Here is a 12,364-nt window from a genome sequence, read left to right as displayed (position 1 = left end):
ACGGGACACGGAAGTCGGATTGTGGTGGTGTTAGTCTGCTCCATCTTCTTTTCAGTACTGGGTGGACCATTTTTGGCCGTCCTTGCATGGCAAAATCAGGAGAATCAGACAACTGTTGTGCAGAAGACTATGGATTTCGTTTGTATTTTCTCGTTTCTCATATTAATCGTGGTATACATAGCTAAGGTGATAAAAGTTCATGTTTATAAAAGAGAATATGTTCCTGTATATGTCGAAGTAATAGTACCATTTATTGTCGCTCACAGTATCACATTCTTTGTTACCATATGTCGTTACAGTTTTCGTACATTTCGTGACCTCGAAAAGAAAGAGGTAAAGCTAGTCTTTTATTTGATGTGTGCAAACTTGGTAGCTTACCATTTCAGTTGGCTTGTAGTTGGTGTCTTGCTCAATCCGAGATGGGGTCTTTATCATATGCTTGGAATTTGCCTTATCGTTTTTTTCTCTTCATACTGTGTCTATCAGTATTATTATTCGACAAAACCCCGGGAAAGGGTAAATTACAAATCTCCTGGGAAAGGCGTCATTTCGCGGCCGCAGTTTTTTTACTGGAGTTTTTCTTGGATTTTTGCAACTATCTGTCTTTTGGCCGTGGCAGTCTTTACTGGGCAGCCATATAATGGATAATGGGAAGGAAACTGCTGATCAATTTTTCAAGCATGTAGTTGGGTACTTAATTCCTGTCTGTTTTGCATGGCTTTGTTGGAAGAATATTAGTAAGAAAAATAATGAGAAGAAGAAGAACTGAGAAAAGTAGTAAGAAAAATTTTACATGTGATACCAGTCCCCGGGCACATCCTAACAAAAATCCATCAAAATGTTGAAACAGTTTCTCTCGTCGCGGTCTAGATGAAGGCGGTGATCGATTCAAAATAGCGAATGTTTGTACTTATTGACTGAGTAAGAGGCCGAAGCGGAGAAAATGGCGAGGTCTGTTCTCTGTGACGAAGACCCAAATGTTTTTCCTTTCGGCCTGACGAAACTAAATCCATAAGTATTTTATCGTATGACCACCAAGTTCTAAAAATTATGAATTTTATTTGGGCCCACGGGGCTCGATTTCACACATTCAAAGGGCGTGTGCTGGACAGTCATAAAAGGGGAATCTACAAATCAATTCAAAATTTTGAAACATGAATAGTAGGGCTTCATCCACCGCTATCCTTTAGAAAAGCATTCTGAAAGCTAGGGCGTATGTTGCCGAACGCGTTGATTTAAACTGGTACGAAAAATCGTAACAGGGCTCTGTTACATTTCCAAGAAACTGAATTCATATTGTGGTCTTCGACTTCGAATGAAATAAGATTGAGAAAATAAGTCATTTTTTTAAAGTTTTTTTCTTTGTGTTTAGCAGATGGTCTTTCCATTTGCGTTCTCTTAGTTGTGGTGATTCGTACACGACACTTACTTCGTGAAATAACTTTTTGATAAAGAATACTAGCTGGATGCCGGTCGAAAAGTTTACAACTGTTAAGTTTTATCTTATGGTCGTATAGTTCGCTAAAAGGTTAGAATTTTTAAAAAATTGTTTTTATGTAGTACAGGATTTATAGGGGATGAAAATAACATTCTAGAAAGCAATCGCAACTTCACTGACTTTCCTTAACATTATGACTGAATCTCATAAAAGATGGAAATGACTACAGTAAAAACCCGCACACAAGAACATGTTAATTAAGAACACCCAGGCTGAAATTTGGTAAAAAAGGAGCATATATATAAGCACACATTCAGCCTGAAAATTGAAAATTGTTCTTATCTATAAAAAACTCTTCCCTTTTCAGTTTAATAGAACAGTGTCTGTAGCTTTACTGTGGTATTGCACTAAGATCTCTGTATGAATGCTAGTAATTTCACTTGCTGTGCATAGCAAATGTACAACAACTGTATAATTAGTGAATCCCCTACATTTTTTTAGAAGTAAAAAATTAAGAACACTTGAGAACACTTTCAGGCTGATTTCACCTAAAATACCCGATATATAAGAACCCAATCAGCCTGAATCCCGAAAATTGGTGTTCTTGCATGCGGGTTTTTACTATATTATCATTCCGCATCAATTATCTTTAAGTGTAGGATTATTGCTTACAAACCTGCTAGATGAAGACATAACGTAACAATTTATTATGTCTGTGGAAAAGTTTCACAAAAATGTATAATCTTTACAACATTTGTTTCTGACGGTTCTTTTGTTACTGTATGAATATGTTATTATAGGCATTGATATATCTGTATTAGTTTGGTAGTGCAGTTAGGTTATTAATTAGACCTAGTGCTTTACTGCGAAGGATCGTACACCTAAACGTTTCATAATTGCAGTTCATACATATGTTTCACATGTTTGTTGTTGTTTGATTTATCATCTACGGGTTTATGTCGAATTAATTTGATGGCCTGCTCCCAGTTGGCTTGTTAGCTCAATTGGTAGAGCGCTGCACTAGTATCGCAGAGGTCAGTGGTTCGAATCCCGTACAGGCCTGAAATTTTTTTTTTTCAGGTCTGATTTTCACTATTGCTCAAATAGTGCTTTACTGCGAAGGATCGTACACCTAAACGTTTCATAACCGCAGTTCATACATATGTTTCATATGTTTGTTGTTGTTTGATTTATCATCATACGGGTTTATGTCGAATTAATTTGATGGCTTGCTCCCAGTTGGCCTGTTAGCTCAATTGGTAGAGCGCTGCACTAGTATCGCAGAGGTCAGTGGTTCGAATCCCGTACAAGCCTGAATTTTTTTTTTTTTTTTTTTTTTTTTCAGGTCTGATTTTCACTGTTGCTCAAATAGTGCTTTACTGCAAAGGATCGTACACCTAAACACCTCGCATAGTGTCTGCTATCCGCTGGTCATTTTTTATGATTAAACTGCGAAAAAAAAAAACCTTTTTGTGTTTTTCTCCTTCACCTGCTTTGTTGTTTCGTCGTTTTAACTGAAAAGAAAAGCAAGAACATCATACAGCTATAAACATCTCAAGAAGTTCGCAGTGACGGTCATCCCACACCTAGCCATGCGCATGACACAAAACTTTCCAAAATGCTCTTTGCGTTGTTCGGTGGCACAAGCAAACGCCTTTGCAATCTTTACAGTTTCGAGTGTGTCTATCATCGATCTGTGACTTGCTTTCATTTTTTTCCGGCATAGTCTTTAATCTTTCAGCTTAGCGTTCAATGTCGTTCCCTCAGACAAAATTAAATCCTGTCTCATTTCCTACACGCGCTGTCTAATTTAATGAAAAATTGCTGCAGTTCATAGCCTTCTCGAACACAGGCTGGAGTAGTGAAAAAATGTTTTACAACATCTCTCGCGATGCTGATACAGGGATTTATGAAAAGATCACGAGATTTAATATTTTGCAACTTTTTTATGCTGCGTTAACGATCTTATCGGGACCAAAACGTGGCGGGGCAGTGCCTCCCCTGCTTCGCCGCCTATGGGTCCACACTAAATTAAAGGAGATTCGGATTCCTAAATGTAACCGAATCCATCGATCATAAGAGTTATCAGATTCGTAGGCGTTCACAGTAAAAGTTTATCCGGATACCCAACCGTTTACACCTGTCAATAAATCCGCAAGCATTCTTGATTGGACGGTTTTAATCCTGTTTCCTGCCTCGATCGATGACAACAAAACGCCATCAAAGATGCAAATTTAAGTTGGACATATGATGAGGTTGAACTTCTGCTTGGAGTCGTTCGTGTATATTCCTCCCAGAAGGAGTACGAGACATCATGTATCATGTCATGTATCTGTTATAGGTAAGTGCACTTAGAAGGGCGACTGTCCAATTTAGCCGTGTTGGTTTACCCTCTCTTAAATTCATTTGAATTTAAGAATTGAATGATGGATGCACTTGTATTTTGAGTATTCTCATTACCTGTTGGTTGAGTAATGTATGCATATTATAGGGTGAGGTTACATGGTTATTGTCCTAGGGAGTTAAATGGGTTTGATAAAATTAATAATTCTTTGGATTTGGATTAATGTCACCTCAAACCATAAAAACACGTCCCTTGTTTCTGGGAATGAAGTAAATGATAGCATTCAAACCACCTCCGATGCTACAACTGGCGCATGTGGTTTTAAGATGAAAAAGGCTCAGATGCCCAAATTTACCGGAGACGTAACAGAGTATGTTATTTTTTGCGCCGATTTTAAGCATGCGATAGAATTAAAGCATAGTTTTCAAGAGATGGGCGATTCTAATTCTGTTTCATCGGGATACAACGTTCCAAAATTCCATTCCTTTTTCGGTGTATCTCTCTACTCTCCCGTGGTATCCTTATGGCGTTTGTCAAATTCTCTTTTAAAGATTTCCCGCATGCCTTCGGTTAGTACATCAGTGACAACGTGACAAAGCCTGTAGAAGTTAGTTTGTTCCTCGGTGTTTTCCAAAGAAGGAGCCATTGACTTGTACCGTAATGCTGTGAGAAAAGATTATCAACCAATGGAAAAAGATTATTTAAATAAACCGCACTTCAACGGGCCTACAATGGTATTTAAATACTTTTACGTTTCAAATGAGTTGCGACAGTCTTACGGACTAACTCCTGGTTCATTAACGAATATAGATAATTTCTGAACAATGAGGATGACGCCTCTACTTGATTCGAGATGAAACAAGTTGAGCTGATATTCTTCAAGTTGAGGCAAATTGATATTCCGCTATTCTTTCCATTCATACCCTTCTTTGGTTTTCGACAATCGGAATGCACTAAAATTGTCTAAACGTGGGTAAACTAACTGCTTTAATGATCGCAGTATAGGATTGGCTCAATCTTATTTTGTGAACGATGAATTAAAGTCGCAATTAATTAAAAAATTAATAAATATAAAGTAAGTTTTTGTAATTTTTACCTGAGATTATTTTCCGTATTCTTTACTGTTTGTGTAGTAAGCTTTTAAATTACCGGTCATGATTGGAAGGAGCTGAATCTGATTTACGATTCTCTCCCTTATTTGTACCTTCTCAAGCTCTAAGCTTTTTGCTACCATTAATGCTAAATCCTGAGTCTAGACTGCTCCCAGTTGAAATAATTTTTTCGAAAAATGAGCAATTTAGAAACAAAAATCTGACATGATATACTAAGATTCTTTCGGAAAACCATCTTCACTTTAATCATAAATAAAATCAACAGATGGTAAATTCCAAGTACAGACCCTCAACAGATATGTAATGATACGCTGAGAGCTTTTGAGCTTCCTCTTTTCTTGCTCCCTGGCTGTAACTTGATGTGAATGTGACACAATCTGCATGAAAAGAATCATTACCTGACTAAGAAATTCCTTTCCTTTCAAAGTAATTGACCATAAACAGAAAAGAGTTCCACCCTGCTTAGTCAAATCATTTTCAAAAGGAATCCCTGTGGACAAGATATCAAAGGATTATTGAAAGTCTTTCTCTTTTTATCTGTAAGTCAGAGAACACAAATCACTATTTCTGAGTCGATCTGTACCTTCTTCGGAAAAATTTTTAAGGCATATTCAAGTCCAGTAGATAAATATACTCATTTGCCTCCGAAAGTGTTTGAAGGAGCATTAGTGAATGTTGTGTTTAAATTTCGCTTTCGGCATTTGACGAATTTCATCAGATAGGTTATTCCAGATTCTAACACCGTTTCTTGAAAAAGACATGTTTTGCTTGTCTAATCGAGAGCATTCAAGAAAAAAGTTGCCTCTTGTTGATGATCTTGTGTTATGTGAATGAATATCATGTTGGTAATTGAATAAATTACTTATTTGAGGTGGCGACGTGTTATTTGAGACGTCATGGATTAAGATGGCAATTGACTTGAAATAAAGAAGATCTCGAGGTAATAGACTTGAAGAAATGAAGAAGGGTACTGCGTTTGTTTTATAATCGCAGAAGAACATAAGGCGAAGGGCACGTTTCTGAAGACGTAGAATTTTGTTTCTGTGAGTTTTATCTGCTTGGCCCCACGCTGTTATACCATACAATAAATAGGTTTGAATCAGTGATCTGTATATATGTTGTAAAGTATTAAGAGGTACGCGATGTCTTAGCCTAGCAATAATACCAATCATGATGCTTATTTTACAGGCTATGTGTAAAATATGTTGTTTCCAGGAGAGGTTCTCATCAATAAGCACGCCTAAATATTTAACATAACTTTTACGTTCCAAAGACGTGTAAGAGTTGGTATGATGATTGAATATTTTAAAATTTTAACTTCGTATTTGTCATTTTTTTGTCTTGGTCGAAAAACAAGGTAATTAGATTTTTTAATGTTTGGAGATAATTTGTTTGCTATTAAGCAGTCGTAAAGCTTACAGAGCTTTACGACTGCTAAACAGATGTCAACAACTACCCGCTCCATACAAACGACTCATTCACGACATAAACATCACAAACGACCGAAAAAGAACGACCTAACTTTACCGACAGATCGAAACAGACCAATCACGACCGACTTACGTCCCTTGAGTCTTACAGCCAATAACATCACGGCAAAACCAACCGATCATTTTACACGAACTGGAATAAGAACATTCTACTGACAACAATCATTCACTTGACTCTGATGATGACTTCCGCACAGGTTGTCGAAACGTCAGTCACTACCACCGACAACAGTCCTTCTCAGGACTACACTCACCCGGACGATCAGACTACACCTTCTCATCGTTTACTGTAGATTCCAGGGATTTTGAGTTTTTATCTACATATAAAAGATTCGTATCGTCTGCGAATGATAAAACTTCATTCGGTTACAGCTGTTACGAATATCATTCCCATTTAACTCCCTTGGATAATAAACATGTAACTTCTCCCTGTACTATTCATACATTACTCAACCAACAGGTAATGAGAATACTCAAACTTATCCGGTAGAAGTTATCTTGATCTAACCCCAAATTCTTATAACGTAATTACAAGGAAATGTATCACAGCAGTGAGATTTAACAATCATATCTTGTGAATACAAGAATTAAGCGCCTGAACCTTATCACGAGTTCGAAGTTCGAGAGGGATGTATGAGGGAATGCCAAGAAGACTTTATGTCGCTGGAAATGGGCGCAAAAATAAATTTGGATTCTTTCTTGATTAAGGGAAAGGGCCCGTTGAGAACTTATGATACATCTACAGCCTCTAAAGCCAAAAAATAATGGTGCTGCTTAGCCAGGTGGAGGAATTCCTAGTATGTACGCAAATAAAAGACAAAGACCCCGGTGTAAGTTCCGGCAATGATCATCCCATTAACACACATCAAAGTACAAGTTGCGTAAATGATGATGTCACCTCAAACCATGAAAACACATTCTTTTTTTCTGGGACTGAAGTAAATGATAGCATCCAAACCAACTCCAATGTTACAACTGGCGCCTGTGGTTTTGAGTAGGAAAATCCTCAGCTGCCCAAGTTTACTGGAGACGTAAGAGAGTATGCCTTTTTTCGCGCCGATTTTAAGCATACGATAAAATCAAAGTACAGCAAAAGGGGTGCGATAACTTTCCTTCGCGCATGGAGGAGCGTCGCGTGACGACCCTAAGAACGGCTGTGTAGCAGACCACTAGATAGGCCGCTAGAGTAAATTCAAGGGATAGGCTAGGACTATGACGCAGCGTGGGATTATTTGGACTCTATTTACGGAGATCCAAGGTTCGTGTCCGATACGACCACTCAAAACGTGATAAAGTTTAAAGTTCTGCATCTGGGAGAAGATGCGAGATTTTGCGACTTAGTTCACCAGTTAAACAAAGTTTCAACACTTTGAAGGAAGGAGGTCGGTTTTCAAAATGACATGGACAATAGTCACATGCTATCTGTAATCGAGCAGAAAATGTGTTCGGATGATCGAAAGGTTTGGTCACGATACTTGGAGCGCCAGGGAGAAAAAGTAACTTTAGAGCGACTGATGAAGTGGATGGATGTAGAGATGAAGTCACGTATGCGTGCTACTGCTTTATTGAGATCTAGTCGGTCCCTTTCAAGTCGACACACCCAACCAGAAGTGGTACAAATGCAGGTACTTTAAAAGCTCGTCCCATTGGCCAGATGAATGCCCCAAATTCGCTGTACTCGGTATCGACCAGTGTATCAAGCTCTCAAAGAAAACCATGTTTATTTTAGTTGCATGAAAACAGCCGGAAGAGATCATTGAGTTGATAAATGTAGAAGACGTCGAAAGTGTACGAAAACTGATAATGGATACATGCAATTTCATCACCCGTTGCTTCACAAAAGCACTGCAGTTCAAGTTAGCGTCGTGTTTCTCTCCGAGCCACACGAAACTCTTTTGCTGGTGATAACATGAAAGATTTACGGTCAAAACGGGTTCCAAAAGCAAAGCAAAACTCTCCTTGACAAATCCGCGAAGAAACAGCAGTTGGACTGGGGCTCAAAGGAAACGACACTGCTGTGACAATTGTTAGAAGATTTTTCTAGGACTCACTGTATACTTCTTTTATTTCTGGCTCGATTTCTAAGTACAACTTTCAACTATTGGGACTAGTTCAGCTCTCGCAAGGAAAATGTTGGTCACCAGCTTATAAAGACGACAATCAACAATCTGTCAATATTTGATCAACATCACTTTTTTTTCACTTTACAGGCGAATCATGCTGAGTTACGTATAACAATTCCCACATGCTAAGTATGTACCTTCGGTTTGTTTACTCCTTCCAAAATGACTTTTTACCTAAAATTTCATAATTTTGTGGTTAATATCGGCCAAAACAGAATCAAAATTGGTAATATGAAAATTATAAAGAAACCGTTTTGTAAATTTGAATTGCTATTAACAAAATAACAAAAACGAAAACAGTCCTTGAAGTTTGTCACATAACAAAAGAATAAATAGGATTCGAGGGAGAGGGGGCATACACAAGTACCACCCCCAGAAAGACTACGTGTTATTCGCGCGAGTCAATTGCATTTGATTACAAATTCAGTGCGGACGATGAAAAGTACAACGTATTTACCCTTAAGGTCACCTTAAAGAAAGAGGTGTTAAAGGTGTCAATTAATATTTAAGAAGTATTTTCTTGATCGTGAGTTCGACTAACTTTTTCCACATCAAATTACTCTCTCATTCATCAAGAGGATTATCTTATTTAAAGTGTATATTACCGCAAGATAATTAAAACTAGCTCACGCTAGTTTTTTCGTTTAACACAATTACGAAAGCGGGAGGAGAAGGGGGGACATTCAAGACTAATTTTACAAAGTTCCCGTGTCATCATCCGACAACACCGAGATATTCTCAATCAAGGCAATTGGAATCCCGTGCATAAGTGAAGAATTCTCAGCAGTCTAACTTAAACCAAGCTTCTTTGACAGGAAAAGGAAAGGATGCGCAGAGAATCCTGTAGATCTACTGATAGGAATCGACCGCGCCCAGATGCATACTGGACAGACCAGGCAATCTGGATAGTTTGTTGCGAGGAAAACGCTTCTAGGATGGGTGGTCTTCGATGGACCGTCAGGTGAAACACAAGTGCATGGGCGCGTCCACCATGTAAGATTTGCTGCACTAGTACAAATGTGAGATTTTTGGAAGACTGAGGCCATGGGAGTAGAAATTAAACCGTGTGTTTGTGGGCAGCAAGAGGCCGAAGAAACAAGAAATGAAATATACTGGGTCCAGAAGGGGAACAAGCTCAGTAAAGCTGAGAAATTTAAATGTATTCCTTGTCGAGAAATGGCACACAAGGCAGAAACGCAGTTAATGGCAAACCTTCCGGCACTCCGATTGGTAGCACAAACGCCGCCCTTCTAATACTCCTCATGCGATTAGTTTGGTCCCAATAATGTGGTGAGAGGGTGCAACCAGACTAAAAAGCACTATGGCGTCATCTCCACCTGCTTAAACACAAGAGTCGTCCATCTGGAATTACCAGTTGACCTCTCAACAGTGGAGTTTACCCAGGTGCTAAGAGGATTTTTTTCCATCTGTGGATACGCGGCAGTGCTTTTGAGGGACAATGGGTCGCAGATGGTTGGCGCAGAGCGGGAACTAGGTAAAATGGTCGAAGGTTTAGATTCTGACAAACTCCATGATTCCTGCGCTGAAAGAAGCATCAACTAGCTGCTCATTGCTCCAGCTGCCCCTCATCAGAACGGATGTGCTGAAGCACTCGTTAGAAGTTGTAAGCGTTCCCTAAAGAAAGCAATTGGAGAACAGATTCTGAGTCCATTCGAGCTGTACACAGGCTTGCCGAAAGTCGAAAATCTCCTAAGTCAACGCTCTATCGGCCGTGTTCCAAATGACCCGGATAATGGCAAATATTTATGTCCGAACGACATAATGTTTGGAAGGGTAACATCGGAAGTTCCTCAAGGTCCATTCAACGACACGAAAATCCCGCAACACCACGTAGAATCTATGCAGAAAATTGTGGACTCCTTCTGGAAACGTTGGAGCAAAGACGTACTCCCAGCAATGGTGAAAAGGAAGGCGTGGCACACAGAAGGGCGTAGTGTTGAGGCTGAAAACGGTTTCGTTTTTAAAGCGATTAAGAATCAAGGACGACTTAACCATTTCAAGAGCAGGGAAAGAATAGAGTTCAAGCAGTCGCTCCTACTTTAAAAGTCCGTCGCGTGAGTCGAAAAAAGTCAGCGAAAATATGTTGATGTTAACGCACCGCGGGGAGCTCTTGGAGTAAGGCGCTCGAAAAGTAGCGCCTCATTCCAAGAGCTCCCCGCGACGCGCTAACAGGAAAGAAAGCAACTGTTTTTGTAGTACAATAAACACATTAGAGTCGCTTATGTTTTCTTTGTTTTATCTTCTTCTGCTTCTTTTTGCGACTCTATCGCCGACATTGTTAAAAAGTCACAAACTTTCTGCGTCCGCTCCAAGCAATCTTTTTTCTAACGCAGGATCAAACTCAAACGAGTTAGAGGGGCCCATCTTGCCCGCTTCATATTGCCCACAGACACTGCCCGCGACATTTTCACTCAGCTTATTATATAGAGAGACAAAGATGATTGACTCAGAAAAAATTAGGCAAGACAAAGCCGAGCTATTCTTTTGCTCTCGCTATGAAGTGATTTCCGATGTGGATCGCAACGATTTGACTGCATACTGCGAGCCTTTCTCAGGCAATAAGGTCGACTGATCACCAGACATGGTCAACTATGATTAGCTTGCATTCAAAGGCTTCGATGGCCGCTCCGCGCTCAGCCGGCTCCTCTGTTGTTTTGTTGTGTTCACGGTTTGTTTTTTTTTTTTCGAGACGGTTAAAATGGTTTTACCCTTGATTTATAACTCAGGGAGAAATCTGGCTACTAGTTTTTAGATAGTTTGCTCGCGATTTTTGATCGTCTAGATGACAGTCCTGAGACGGACTGTTGTCGGTAGGTGACTGACGTTTCGACATCCTTAAAGTTGTGCTAATCTGGTCAGTGAGTTTTACAGCCAATAACATGACGGTTAAACTGCCTAATCATTTTTACACGAAGTAGACTTATAATACACTAATAACCACTTGATTCTGATGTTGACTTCTGCTACCCAAAGAGTCGTCCTTAAGACTGCCCTCGACCGGATTTTAAGAAGAATTCGAGATTGTTTACTCTATCACGCATATCTAATTAACAGGGTGTGGGTGAATTTATGTACTAACTATGGTGATTTTCGAGAAACGTTATAAGTAAACGACTATAGCATTACCAGTGGTTGTGTTCATCAAATTTCGTCTTTTCGAACTCCCTTCGTCCATACCAGAGAAGCGTATGCGATCGTCAGTGACATCTCCCCTAAGGAATTCATTTCCGAAATAACAGCCACAAAATTGAATAACGGAATAAGGGACCAGTCCAGGCGATGTGTCGTAAAGCAAAAATTGTGTCACCTGCATCCTGTCGCGGTCTTTGGTGGTAATGCGATAGGGTGAGGGTACTTGGAATGTAATCGAGATTCGTGAAAGGCTTACGCGGCTCCTGTCATTCCTCCGTGACGAATTCGGGAAAGGTTACCATATAACCCCATACATTAATTATGCAATCAATTTCATTAATTATGTATGCACCCCATTGTTTATTCCCATGGGTTTAGAATATATACATTGCTAATAAGTACTTACAGCTTCAATAAAAGAGAATTCGATTGTAAGCGGCTTTTTCGTCTCCATTTCTTTCTCACGATCTTCTCCCTTCTCCCCTTTGTTCCCAATAACTTCTCCTCGTTTTTTTTTCTTTTCTTTCCTTTTTACCTTCTTGGAAGTTCTGCTGAGCCTTGAACCATCGTTCCTCAGACAACGCGTTATTATCAGACCATTATCAAACCATAGCCTTACCATTATGCTACGCAAACCAGTTAGGAGTTCCTCTCCAAAAGCTACTTTTTCTTTTACCTTTCAGTAAAATAATTTTCATAACAAT

The 12,364-nt window shown here is 39.3% G+C and overlaps 3 pseudogenes; 2 read left to right on the top strand and 1 right to left on the bottom strand.

Moving 5' to 3' along the window:
• The window catches only part of LOC148729783 (uncharacterized), a 142,417-nt pseudogene that overhangs the window by 18,891 nt on the left and 111,162 nt on the right, over positions 1 to 12,364 (bottom strand).
• LOC148729789 (uncharacterized) lies at positions 7,149 to 8,297 on the top strand (annotated as a pseudogene).
• LOC148729788 (uncharacterized) lies at positions 9,457 to 10,571 on the top strand (annotated as a pseudogene).

Source organism: Stylophora pistillata, chromosome 5 (assembly GCF_964205215.1).
Source record: "Stylophora pistillata chromosome 5, jaStyPist1.2, whole genome shotgun sequence".
Lineage (NCBI taxonomy): Eukaryota > Metazoa > Cnidaria > Anthozoa > Scleractinia > Pocilloporidae > Stylophora > Stylophora pistillata.
Note: the sequence above shows the minus strand (reverse complement) of the source record. Positions and strands in the feature narration are given on the sequence as shown.